Source organism: Salvia hispanica, chromosome 5 (assembly GCF_023119035.1).
Source record: "Salvia hispanica cultivar TCC Black 2014 chromosome 5, UniMelb_Shisp_WGS_1.0, whole genome shotgun sequence".
Lineage (NCBI taxonomy): Eukaryota > Viridiplantae > Streptophyta > Magnoliopsida > Lamiales > Lamiaceae > Salvia > Salvia hispanica.
In genome coordinates, this window is record NC_062969.1 from 35,160,511 (window position 1) to 35,172,948 (window position 12,438).

Genomic DNA, 12,438 nt, shown 5'->3' on the forward strand with positions numbered 1-12,438 from the left:
GGTGTTGGGTGTGTTTTCCTTATTCACAAACTATTGGAATTAAAGAAGTGTGCTTACTTTTATTTTTACAAGTAAAAGGGAAAATATGTGTGCATTAAAAAACAAGAAAGTTATGCAATGTGATTTCTGTTTTATGGAAACAATTTGGAACTAATTTGTGTCTCTGCATCCCAAGTAATGCAACTCCCTCATCTCGATTCAGTGAATGAAATGAAGAGGCCTTAATCTTCGATGAGTTGTGTGCTTGATGAACTTCCAGTGAACAACAACAATTTTTTTTGAAATAGTCTAATATCATGGTTAATTCCAAATAACAACGCTAAAAGAGAAGAGGTTAAATACTAACACGTCCAACATAGCAAAACAGATTATATATTACGTACATAAAGTCTGAAGAACAGCCAAACCCATGAAACAAGTCTGCTGGGGTAAAGATTGTACACCCACACCTAACACAACATTACTACTTACAACAGAAACCTGCTTAATATTTAACCCATAATAAACCGTTACCCAAATTCAAACAACACATACCAACTTATAGCCTAACAACAACGGATCGTCAATCTTTCTTATGATTCTCCTGAACCAGGAAGAGAACATATCCGAGCCTAGCTGCCGCCGATAGCCCAATAAAGACCTCAAGACGCTGCTGAGGTTTATCTCCTAGTATGTTGTAAAGCTCATAGCGTTGGTGAAGAGTTAGGCCGGCTAGTGTCCCAAGCTTGTCATAAACTTCCCGCCTTGCTTTCCCATATCAAACTCGTAACCAATTCTGGCAGAGATCATATCCAAACCCGTGTTGATTTCGGCATGAAGATTGGGGAGGAATTCCATAAAGGCTGCATCACTGGAGGCCTTAGTATGGCTGCCTGGGCTAGTTTTGTTGATCGAGGATTGTTTGCCACCATTTCTGGAGCTAATTCCATTGAGTTCTGTGTTATCAGTTGCTTCTGTCAATGGATCAGTGGGGAAATTGTCAAACGACGAATGATAGTCATTCTAGTTGCATTGACTTCCCCCGCCGAGTTGAGCACGTAGACGAGTGGCAAAGTCATCTACCTCCTGGGCAGCACCACCGGAGGCTCTATCTTTCCTGAAAATCAACTGCCACGTCTCCCAAAGCGACCATGACTTTGTCCTCACAAACTTTGCGTCCTTATCAGCCTAATTAGTTCGCGAAGGAGTTAGCAACATAATATACCTTTTGTGCGTATCAAACTTAGATAGGTCAGTCGAGTAAAAGGAGAAGGAACCTCACCGCTACAATTTGGTCCCACTGGTCGTCGCTAAAGTCGATTTTGTAATCCCCGTCCGTATTCAAACCAATTCCACTTTTCTTGAAATGGATCGTAGAATCCCATAGCTTTTCTTCCACGTCGAGATCTTAGAGGTTATGTGGGGAGTACCTTTCAAGTCAGTTTTGGGAAATTTGGCATGGAGATTGTCTTCAATATTGCTAAGATAACACCATAGAAACCGTTGTTGGATTTTCACCCACTAGCTGTGAGCTCTAGTAGGGAAGCTGCAAGAATCTCCTCTTCCTTTGGCGCCCACATCCGTCGAGTGCGGTCACCTTTGCGAAACTTCTGCCTAGAGGTGTCGGTCACCACTACCAAAATAGGAAAGTCAAACATCTCTTAAAAGGAGTATTTTAGGGGACATATTATTAGCCTATAAAAAACAGAAATACTAATTCAATCCAATTGAGAATGACTCACCGTTACTATCGAAGGTTGTAGAGCTGCTAGCCTATGGTCGTTTCCGTAGTCCCTACTACCTACGGTCCAACTCATGGAGAGGAAAACAAAATCACTTCTCCTTTCGTCAGCGTGTCAGAGACAACATAAACCTCATCCAAAATTACTCAGCACAATCGCACAACCAAGCAGTAATACGGTAAACAAGCATTTCTTGAAACAGAACACACCCTCGACCATCCATAATGGTCACCGTAAATCCTCCAAACAATAACAGAGTTCTTCGGTCCTAGCGACTCGCAAAAATACAAGCACGGATAGAATCGAACAAAAAACACACATCTGGTACCTTACACAAATTGGGCCTAAATCACAATTCAACCATTCACTAATATATTAACCATAAACTCAAATACCTGTTTGGGTTACACCTGTGCTCCGATGAAATCCTGAATCCATTTTTGGTTTGAGAAATTGTGGTGACGTTTGCCCATTGTTTATAACTCCAGAAATCCACTAAAAAATTTAGGTTTTGCCGCGTTTATGAAAATCATGGCGGGATGAGAATTTCAGTATCTGAAGAAGGCAAGGCTAGGTCCATCTTTCAGTAAATATATACATTTTTTAGTTACCAATAATATTTCCAATATTGCACGTGGAAACCCCAATTCTATCAACTTGATCAACACAAAAGGATTTTCCACTTTTGGGTCAAACCGTACATATTAATCACTTCACATTTAATTTTAATCAATCCATAAAAACAAACCTGAACATCCCCTAAATGCGGAGGAGAATCAGACAACATTATATATGTATTAGATGAACAACACATATGTATTGCATGAATAGTAGTAGGTGTATGTTAGATTTATAGTACTAGATTTACATTAGTTATATATACAAATAAAATAAATTAAATAATTCCATCTCTGATAGAAGATAGAATTCGATTTTATAAGGGAATGAAAATCAAATTCTTAAGGCAGTTTGTTATTTCTTCGCAATTTCTCAAATTGCGATATTTTCTCTCTCCTAGATTTAGAGTTTTGACAGCTTATTGCCCACGCAATATTCAAACTCTTGTGTAAGGATAATTGATTCAAGGTTTAATCCAATAGGATGAGTAACGGAGTAGCATGGCCTCATCTACAAAAAGACGATAAAAAATAAAACGTATTTCCATAGCATCATGTTTTGGATCCTTTTATTTGATATGTTTCCGTGTTGTGATTTAAATATTAATTTCATGGAATTAATTCAAGAATTCTCTGAATCATTATAACACTTTCTCAAAAGGTGATCTTCAATATATCCTCAACAGATTGTCCTCCATCGGCGACATGGTAATAAACAATGGTGCAAGGGTTTGGTGGTTTTTCCACCGAAGAAAATTGAGAGAAAGAAAACCTTATTTGAGACGACACGTGAATTAATGCATAATTGGTAAAGTAAACATGAGTATAAGGGTAGTTAAAATAATATTAGTGGATAGTGGGACCCATATTTTTATTAGTGTTTATTGGTGAACTCTAATGATATAACTTGTAAATAAATTGATGTATGTGGGTAATGAGTTAGAAAGAACTATCCATAAATGAGCTATGTTTATGGGATGAATGGAAAAAGAATGTATCACTATTTTTATGGGATGGAGGTGTATAAGATTTCAGATAAAGAAAATATGGGTTGCATATACAGAAGAAAAAAAAACTATGTATATGGGTGCGACCGTGTGAGAGGGAGAGGGTGTTGTGGGGTAGATTTTTAACCTAATTTTCAAAAGTAAAATGACTTCGTTTTGATTGGTGTAGTGCTATGCTAACACTACGGTAGCTTTAATTTAGGCAGAGATTCTAAATGCAAAGATATCACAACAATGTCTAGACTCATGTATTTTTTGACAATTGGGCAACTTTTAAAATCTGTGCACGAAATCAAAATTTGACCCAAATTCATGTGTTTAAGCTCCAGTGTCCCTTAATGAAGTTAAACCCTCTTTAGTTTCAATACAAGTATCTTGTGCTTTTGCATCTAAACTTTGATCAAAAAATTGCAAAATATGATTTTGAAGCGTCTCAGATCATATACTATCAAGGTGTAGTTGTTGAAGACCATAATATTATTTCTTATTTAAGTTGTATAAGCTGATTAGATAAGGACTTGTTTGGTAAGCAATATGGGGTGCGCACCTCTTCGCCCCGGTGCGTCCCACACTCCTAACGACACTGTTACTACAATTCAGGCCTTACGCCACCAAGAGACAATCTTTTCTAAGAAAATTCTAAGGAATCAAGATACTATGTTTGCTTTTGAAATAAAAAGGGTTTACTACAATTTTTTTTTATATTATTTTATAAATTTTGGAAGTCGTAACTTGTGCCAATAATATAATCTTGAGAATTAGTGATACTAAATAGTTTTAAGTATCATTAGATGACACCTTATAACATGGCGATATGAACAATTAGTCGCAAGTGGGTATGAAAAAGCAAGCAATTAGTCAGAAGTGGTGATGGACTTTAGTTAACCATCACATGACACGAAGCCACACCTGTAATTTATCAAGGTTTATAGACAATTTAAGGAGACAAACTCCTAAAGAAGACTACTCGAGTAAATTAATCAAGGGAGAAGTAAACTGCCAGATTTAAATTTGGAGCTGTAGAAAAGCTTGAAGCATGAGAAATTAATTGTAGTGGAATTGAGATAGGAACTACTTATACAATAAAAGAGTTTTCCATCAATTCATATTTAAAAAAAACAAACAGGTGAATAAAATGTCTTGAAATAATATATCAAGCTTGAAAGAGAACAATCACCTTAAAAATATGATCATTCTAAAGACCATAATTTATACAGGTCTCAGAATAGAATATGGTAGTAGGAAGGCATAGGGTCTTTCACCCCAAATGAATCAAGGGGAAACTGCTGTCAATCATGGGTGTCCAAAAATATGAGGGTAGGTTCATTTTATGTAAACTGAAGGTGGGTCCCCACCTGAAATTGGAAAAAAATGGTGACTGCTTATAGACATGAGTCATTTCAAGGTCTAAATCAAATGAACAGGTATTATAAATGCACCAAGATGTATCAATGATATCGAAGAGAAATATGGTGGGATGGTCCGAAAAGGAGTAACCTCACATTTGTAGAAAAGGTATAACAATGGACTTTGTGATATGTTTGCCGAAAATCAAATGAGGAATAACTATTATTTGGGTAATCGCTGACCATCACATCGAATTGAGAACCGAGGATCACTTAGAGACCTTGAAAAGCTTTCAAAATGAACTAGGCACTAGACTAAATTGTAACACAACATTTCACTCAAAAACATATAACAATCTATAACTACTTCAAATTCGAAGGATACGCTAAGAACAATCAGGCATGATAGAGGGAACAACTGGAATTTGTCTTGCCCCTAATAAAAGAATTTTGTATATAATAATACTAACCATATGACCATTAATATGGCACTATACAAAAGACTATATGGGAAAACGTAACCACTTAGCTGGGATAAAGGTAATAGTTACTTAACAGGGATAAAGGTAAAAACTATTGACTAAAGTCGTTTTCGTAATCTACAAGGGTGGTTCACCACCTTTCGTCTCTTTTGTGGATGATAAAGAAAATTTTGGGAACTAGTTTGTTTCACAACTATGTCCGACGACCATAGTTGAAAATCATGGCATCATATTGTTCGGCACGTCATAACGATAATTCTGGAAACACGTTATTTTTCTCTTTATTACCCAAGACTGAATTTCTTTAACTAGATTGAAATCATATTCTTTGACCATGCACAGATACATCATTCAATTGAATCGAAGATACTATCTTTTGTTATGACTAGATTGCCACCAAGGATTGTGGACAACCCAGATTGTTCACTTTGTTAGGAGATAGTAGAGAGATATCTAGTTTCTCTTATTTTCTGGAAATATAGTTCATTCTCAGATCAAACGTTTTTCTCATGAACTTTGTTTTAGATAGCGCATTTTCTCATCATCGCTCGGGAAAGCGAGAAATTGTTAGCAACTGCCCTTCAATGTTCAAGTTCATATTGTGTTCTAAAGGAATGCACAACTTAAAAACATTCTAAATTCTTTGAACCTTTATTTTCTCTTTACTTGCAACATGATTCATACGCTAACTCAAAAAGATGTATTCATACCAAAAAAAATTCAACTTTTCTTGATAAAGAACTACCTTTTATTTTGTAAAATTTTTTTTTTTGGCAAAGAACTAATATATTCTTCCACTTTCACATTTCACTGTTTTTACTAAAATCAAAAGTTACTTCTTCCTTCATCATATAAAGTCTTTACTCGATAAAGACACAACAACTCTTCCCTTAAAACTTTTACAGAATAAAAACACCTCACTTTCTTTCTAAAAAAGTTTCCAGCTCTTTCTCGAATGGAACAACTACTATTTTCTTTATAACTCTCATTTCCAACTCTTTCTTTCGAGCCTCTACTCGATAAAACTCATCTTTCTCATTAGTCTCATTTTTTTTTCTTTCATTTGCTTGAAACAACAACCTGATAAGGACTCATCACCCCTTTCTTTAAAATCTCATATTTTAACACCGGACCCGTTCATTTGACCGTCGGTCCCTGCAAATTTCTCTTTTTAAACTTTTTATACATCTCTACTTGATTTTAAAAGAAATGACAAATTACCTTTCTCTTGTTGAGCACGATTGATAGGAATCTTGAGAGTTCGTGGACTAATTAGATAGTCTAGTTAAACAAGTCTAGACTGGTAACTAAAAGAGACTCTTGGGTTCAGAGCATCAAAGAAACTGCTCTGATACCACTTTGTCACGACTGCACTTTGCTAAGGATAGCAAAGCCGGGAATCCGTGACTAGGGTGGGAAATAAGAAGAGGGGAAAAGAAAAGGGATAAACAGTGACTCAATATTCACTTAGAAATAAAGGGGAACAACTTCAATTTAACTCGTAATCACTAGAATTTGAATGGAAATCTTACTTTTCAAAATTCAAAACCTTATCCATCAATAAATATTTATCAGAGTATACAAGAACAGGCGACGTTGTCCAGGACTTACTACGCAGCTGAATTTAATGCGGTTACATGTATGGAGACATGCACCCCAAGAATCTTTGCTTAAGTGAAAGAGAAATCATTAAACTTTGCTCAGCATTTCCACCATCATTACTCAACCTGCACATTTAGAAATACATGCAGGGCTGAGTACAAAGATACTCAGTGAACACATTGCCGAAATATACATATATACATTGAAAATATTGTCATGCCATCACAGTAACACTCGAGAGTTTTCACTTAAAGGCCCGAGCTTACTAAATTCTTTGTGAGCTAAAGTTCGACTGATCACAAGCTAAGTTCTTTATATACTTCTGCCATATCTGAACACCAAGTGCCGTGGAGATGGTGCTCTCCCACGGTCACCTACATCTTTCTCCAGCCGGGGAGGTGGCCACCTCCCAACGGCCTCCTCTACATCATCTTTGTGCCGTGGAAGGTGGCCACCTTCCACGGTCACCTGTGTACACTAATCCGAGTAGGGACACCACCTTCACTCGGACCCGAATTCGATTCTTAAGTTCCAACCAAACAGATAGGCTTCATACACATAAAACAAATCATTTATGGCAAGACTGTGACATTCCTATCCCAAAACATGCCTCATTTTACACCATACCATCATTCCTAGCCAATCATTTGTACATGTGGATGAATAATAAGCTTCCATGTGGCAATCATAAAAATTGCTCAAGGGTAAATTTTCGCGGACTGCAATATCCAATACATTAGACTGCAATTTTTCCCGACTGCAATATCCAATATGCTAGACTGCAATCTATAGATTGCAGTCTAGCGTTTATACTATTGCAGTCTAGCATATATAATATTGTTGTAACATTCCGGAATTTAGAACCCAAATTTTGAGCCCTAGAATTAATTGTTGATGACGTGGAATCGAGAATGCATTTATTTAATGAGATGAGTTTGTGTTGAATGTTTGAAAAGTCAAACTTATTGATTTAATGATGTGGCATGTGATTTATTTATTGGTGAGATTATGTGGCAATTATTTATTTAAGGGTGAGTGAGAATATTAGAGAAAATTTCCATAAATACTTGTCACCCTAATTCTTGTAATTTTCGAACCCTAGACCCCCTTTGAAGGGAAATTCTATTTCTTCCGGAATTTATTTAATCCTTGGGATATTTATCCAAATTAAATTCCAAGAGCCAATTATTTCCTTGTTTAAAGATGGAAAAATCGAGCCCCCTTATTTTACTAGTGATTTTCGAAAATCACCATATTTGGGAAGGAAGGAATTATTTTATTTTATTTGGTTCCTTACTTGATTTCCTTCCATACCTAGAATTTAATTATTCTACCAAATCTTTCCATACCTCAAGAGATCTTGTCTTACCTTATTCTAGGCAATATTTGAAAATCCATGCCTTATTTAATTAGGCCTAGGAGGCGCCACTTTTGACTCCAAGAATGGGAGAATTCTTATTTTATTTTGCTCCGTGTTATTTTATTCTACTCCGTAAAATATACCAAAAAAAAACAAAATCTTGGCTATATAGAAGCCATAATTTTCGAAACCTATGGGATTTGCCCTAGGATCTATTTTTGTTAATTCTTCTTCCCTACTTCACAATATTTATTTATTTAATTGTGGAGAATGAGATCTTACCAAATATTCTATTTATTTACCAAAGATTTTATTTGGACTCTATAAATAAGAACCAAAACCCCTAACCCTAGCCCCATATTTTCGGCCCCCACCCTCCCATACACTCTCCCAAATTTTCTTCTTCTACTCTCCAATATTTGCTATCTTTTGGAGAAGAATTGAAGTTTAATCCAAGAACTTTGAAGAATCAAGGCTAATACTTGTTTTCTACCGATCGTTTTTCTCAAAAAGGTATTTTTGTTTAAGAGTTATGCTTGATCTTCTTCTACTTCTTCTTTTTCTTCTTCTAACCGATTAATCGGTCTTCTTGAACCCTCATGCATCTTGGTTTGAGTGTAAGAGGGATAAAAAGGGATGTGGGAACATGTGTATGTGTGTGTGCCGTGTGTGTGTGTGTGGTGTGTGTGTGTGTGCCGTGTGTGTGTGTGTGTTGTTGTGTTGTGTAGTGTGTGTTTGATGGTTAAATAATCTTGTGTGATAAACATGATCTTGATTTATTAGTAATGATAAGATGAATCGTTGGGAAGAGGGAAAAGTAATAAGACATGCATGAGTAAGACTAGTATTGAACCTAATTTGTGATATGTGCCTATGTAATTAAAAGGTGAAACTTTGGTTGCGAAGCCGGATAACGGAAAAGCGAAACTACTTGAAAACTAAGCAATCGAGGTGGGCTTTACTCTAAAAACTCTCTTTTATTTTATCAAAACGTTGTTTGGTGTTATAAGGGTGTTTAACTGTTATGTCATGCCTATGTCTGTTTTATTGTGATATTGTGTGCCTGATGCCTAGTTTGTGAGTTCGCTCCATTGGGCTATATGGCTATGGATATGTTTATACGAATTCGGGTCTGAGTATGGGCCGCAAGCCCTACCAGGCTGTGTACACGAGGGGATCGGGAGCCGTCCTTGCTAGTCGGTCGGTCTCGTGGGCGAAAAGTGTGGCCACACTTTCGTCGCACATTGGAATGATTGTGATAATGGATTTTGTTGAGGAAAATGGGGAGTCATTTTGACTGGCCAGTCTATGGAAAATATATTTTGTGATACTCGTGATATTTCTCTTATAACTGCTTAAAACTCGAGTTCACTTGGTAAGGGTGGCATAACTTATAAAATGTTTTGGCAATGAGCTCACTGAGTATTTCAAAATACTCAGCCCTGCATGTGTTTTCCCTATGTGCAGGTTGAATGATGACGAGCGGAGGCGGGTGTTGAGCAGATTAATTAATTAATATGAACATGTTGAACTTCAAGCGTAGTTTTGTCTTCATACATAGCTATTCTTTCTCTTGGTCGTTTTCCGCTGAACCTTGATACTCTTAGAATTTCTTTTGGGATAATTGCACCTTACTCTTGGCTTGTGGTTTATATCTTGGATATTTTGTCGTACTCTTCAGATATTTTGATCACCATTTATGATACCTTCCTTCTTCTTTTAAACTTCTAGGTTTAGTAGTTGTTTTAAATGCTCTGATATTTCCTTTATTAATTTGGCCAACACTCTTTAAATGAAACCCTAGCCTATGTTTACTTCTTGGGAGTCCGTTTGGGTAGCAGCCGCCGCATTTATTGTACCCTAGGAGGGCGGGCTGTTACAGTTGGTATCAGAGCCTCAGTTCTTTCCGCTCTGGACCCAAGAGTCTTTTCAAACTTTAGGTTGTCCATGTAGTCTTTTTGTGTAAATGTACTAAATGTGGAAGGCTCAACACCGCAACTCGTCTCGTTCAACCGCAAGGAAAGAGGTACTAGATATTTTGTGACTTGTGCTTGAAACTTGATGTTTTTGGAAATATTGTGAATGAGAAGTGACGCTTTCTGAATGATGATTTGTTGAATATGAGAACTTGTGAAAAGCATGCTTTATGTGATAGAAATATTATGAACGCGAAGCGATGCTTCTTGAATGATTTGTTGAATGTTACATGAGACTTTGTGAAAATTTGTGAAATGCGAATGTGACCACGTGAAACTGAGTTAGAATATTGCTATGCTTAGACTTGGACTTTCGGACTTAGCATGCTTTAGCTATACTATCACAGCGCTTGTACCAACACTAGAAACGTGGAAGAACTAGTATAAGGCCGTTAGTGTATGTGGAGATTCGACGAAACGCGAACAGAAAACGCACGAATAGTTGTCTTAAAACCGAGAACCTTGGACGCGACGTTTCGAACCACCATCTTTTGACTTTTATACACTTTCGCAGCACCATTTGAGATCACGCACTATCTATTATTTTCCACCTTTGTGATGATGCTGACTTGTTCCTTTTCCCCTTTTGTAGATGGTCCAACCCTATCACGCCCTTATGCGTCACCGTTACGCCAAGAATAGGAACTTTCCGGTGGAGCGCTATAGAGAGCTGGAATGGGACGGAGAGCAGTTCCTTCTGAACTTCGTTACCGACTTCTATGGTCATTGGCTGGACGCCTACGCGTACGGAACTACCCATCACGAGGGAATCATGCGACTTATCCATATACTGCCTTCCCCTTGGAGCGAGTGGACCGCTCAAGCCTCAGTATCCTACACTTGGTTTAGCCCTCCCAAATATACGCCTCGAGGAGAATTCGTCGGCCTAATGGGAGTTTTACTTCCGGCCATGTCTACCGTCGTTGACGGACCCCCACTTCATCAGCCAACACAGAGGTACTCGTCAGGAGCAGCACGTCGGATGAAGTATCGCGATGACGAGGAACCGCATGTTGCTCGCGTTCCCCGTAAAAGGACCCTTAGGATGCGCGTTTCGGCACCTCGAAGGATCATAAGAGAGGCCGAAGAGATGCTTACTTCGATTCCTTCGCCCCTAAGCAACGAGAAGAAGGACGAGGAGATGGGATCGTTCGAGAGAGGAGAGAGTTCGAACGCGGAGAGTGTCGGAGAGTCGGGAGAACCCGAAGAGGACGAGGGCGGAGATGTCTAGTGCCCGAATAGAAATTTTGTTTTCCCTTTCCCTATGTTTTGAATTCTAGAACTTCTTTTTATGATTGTTATTTTCTTCCGCGATTGAATCGCTCTTTTCCATTCATTGTACCAAGACCTTTTGGGATCACTTTTTGAAATTTAATGGGGAATTCGCACCTTTCATTCTATTATATGGCAATGAAGCCGTCTTCACTCTTTTCTGTCCTTATTGCGTGAATATACTTACTCGTTCTATTATCCTCCAAGTGTTTTCCACCTTATGGTGCAATCTTATTATGTTCTCTATTTTCCTAACAACTGTTTTGTGTGGTCTTTCTTTAGACCATACTTGTGAATGAGTTAAAAATTTCTTTTCTTCCTTTCAAAGTACCCTATCACCATCTTGAGATTTTAAATTAAGTACGCTAACAATTCGAGTGTGATAAATCAGAATGCCGCGTAGACGCAACGTGAGGAACGAGGAACCTACCTCCCAGGCTTCGGTAGAAGAAAGTGTGACGCAACCAAGACCGCCGTCACCACCACCACCTCCACGAGTAGATAGGGAAGTCGTAAAGCTTTTTCTTGACCAAAAGCCTCCTACCTTCGACGGAATGGGTGAACCTGCGAAAGCTGGAACTTGGATACGTGCCTTGGAGCGCATCTTCAAGACCTTAGTGTGCAACGATGCGGAGAAGATGATCTGTGTGACGCATCAGCTGACTGGATCCGCCGATTTTTGGTGGGATACCAAGCTAAAAGACCATGCCCCAGGATCGCGTAGACGAGATGACTTGGGAAGAATTCAAGACTGAGGTTTACGACAAGTACGTACCCAAGAGCTACCGCAAGGCAAAGGCCGCCGAGTTTCACAACCACACCCAAGGACGTCTGTCCGTAACCGAGTATGACCGTGCACTTTGTGACATGACCCGCTACGTGCCGGAACAGACCGATACTGATGAGAAGTTGGCTGATAAGTTTCGTGAGGGCCTTAGACACGAGATTAGGATGGCATTGGCAGTCCGCGGAACCCTTACGTACGCCGAGGCGCTAGCCCTCGCACTGGATGTAGAGGCAGCAATGCCAAAGGAGAAGAGCGCGGGGAACACCCA

At 38.4% G+C, this 12,438-nt stretch overlaps 1 long non-coding RNA gene across 2 annotated transcripts; it reads right to left on the minus strand.

Annotated features, from left to right (window-relative positions):
* Nucleotides 1–391: 391 nt before the first annotated feature.
* Nucleotides 392–2,231, minus strand: LOC125190919. 2 transcript variants are annotated; one of them, XR_007170998.1, is made up of 4 exons: nucleotides 2,117–2,231; nucleotides 1,722–1,780; nucleotides 1,262–1,612; nucleotides 392–1,167 (listed from the first exon to the last, which is right to left on the minus strand). It is a non-coding gene; the product is annotated as an uncharacterized LOC125190919 (long non-coding RNA). The 2 variants fall into 2 exon arrangements; XR_007170997.1 differs by lacking the exon at nucleotides 2,117–2,231 and having other exon boundaries at nucleotides 1,722–2,102.
* Nucleotides 2,232–12,438: the final 10,207 nt, after the last annotated feature.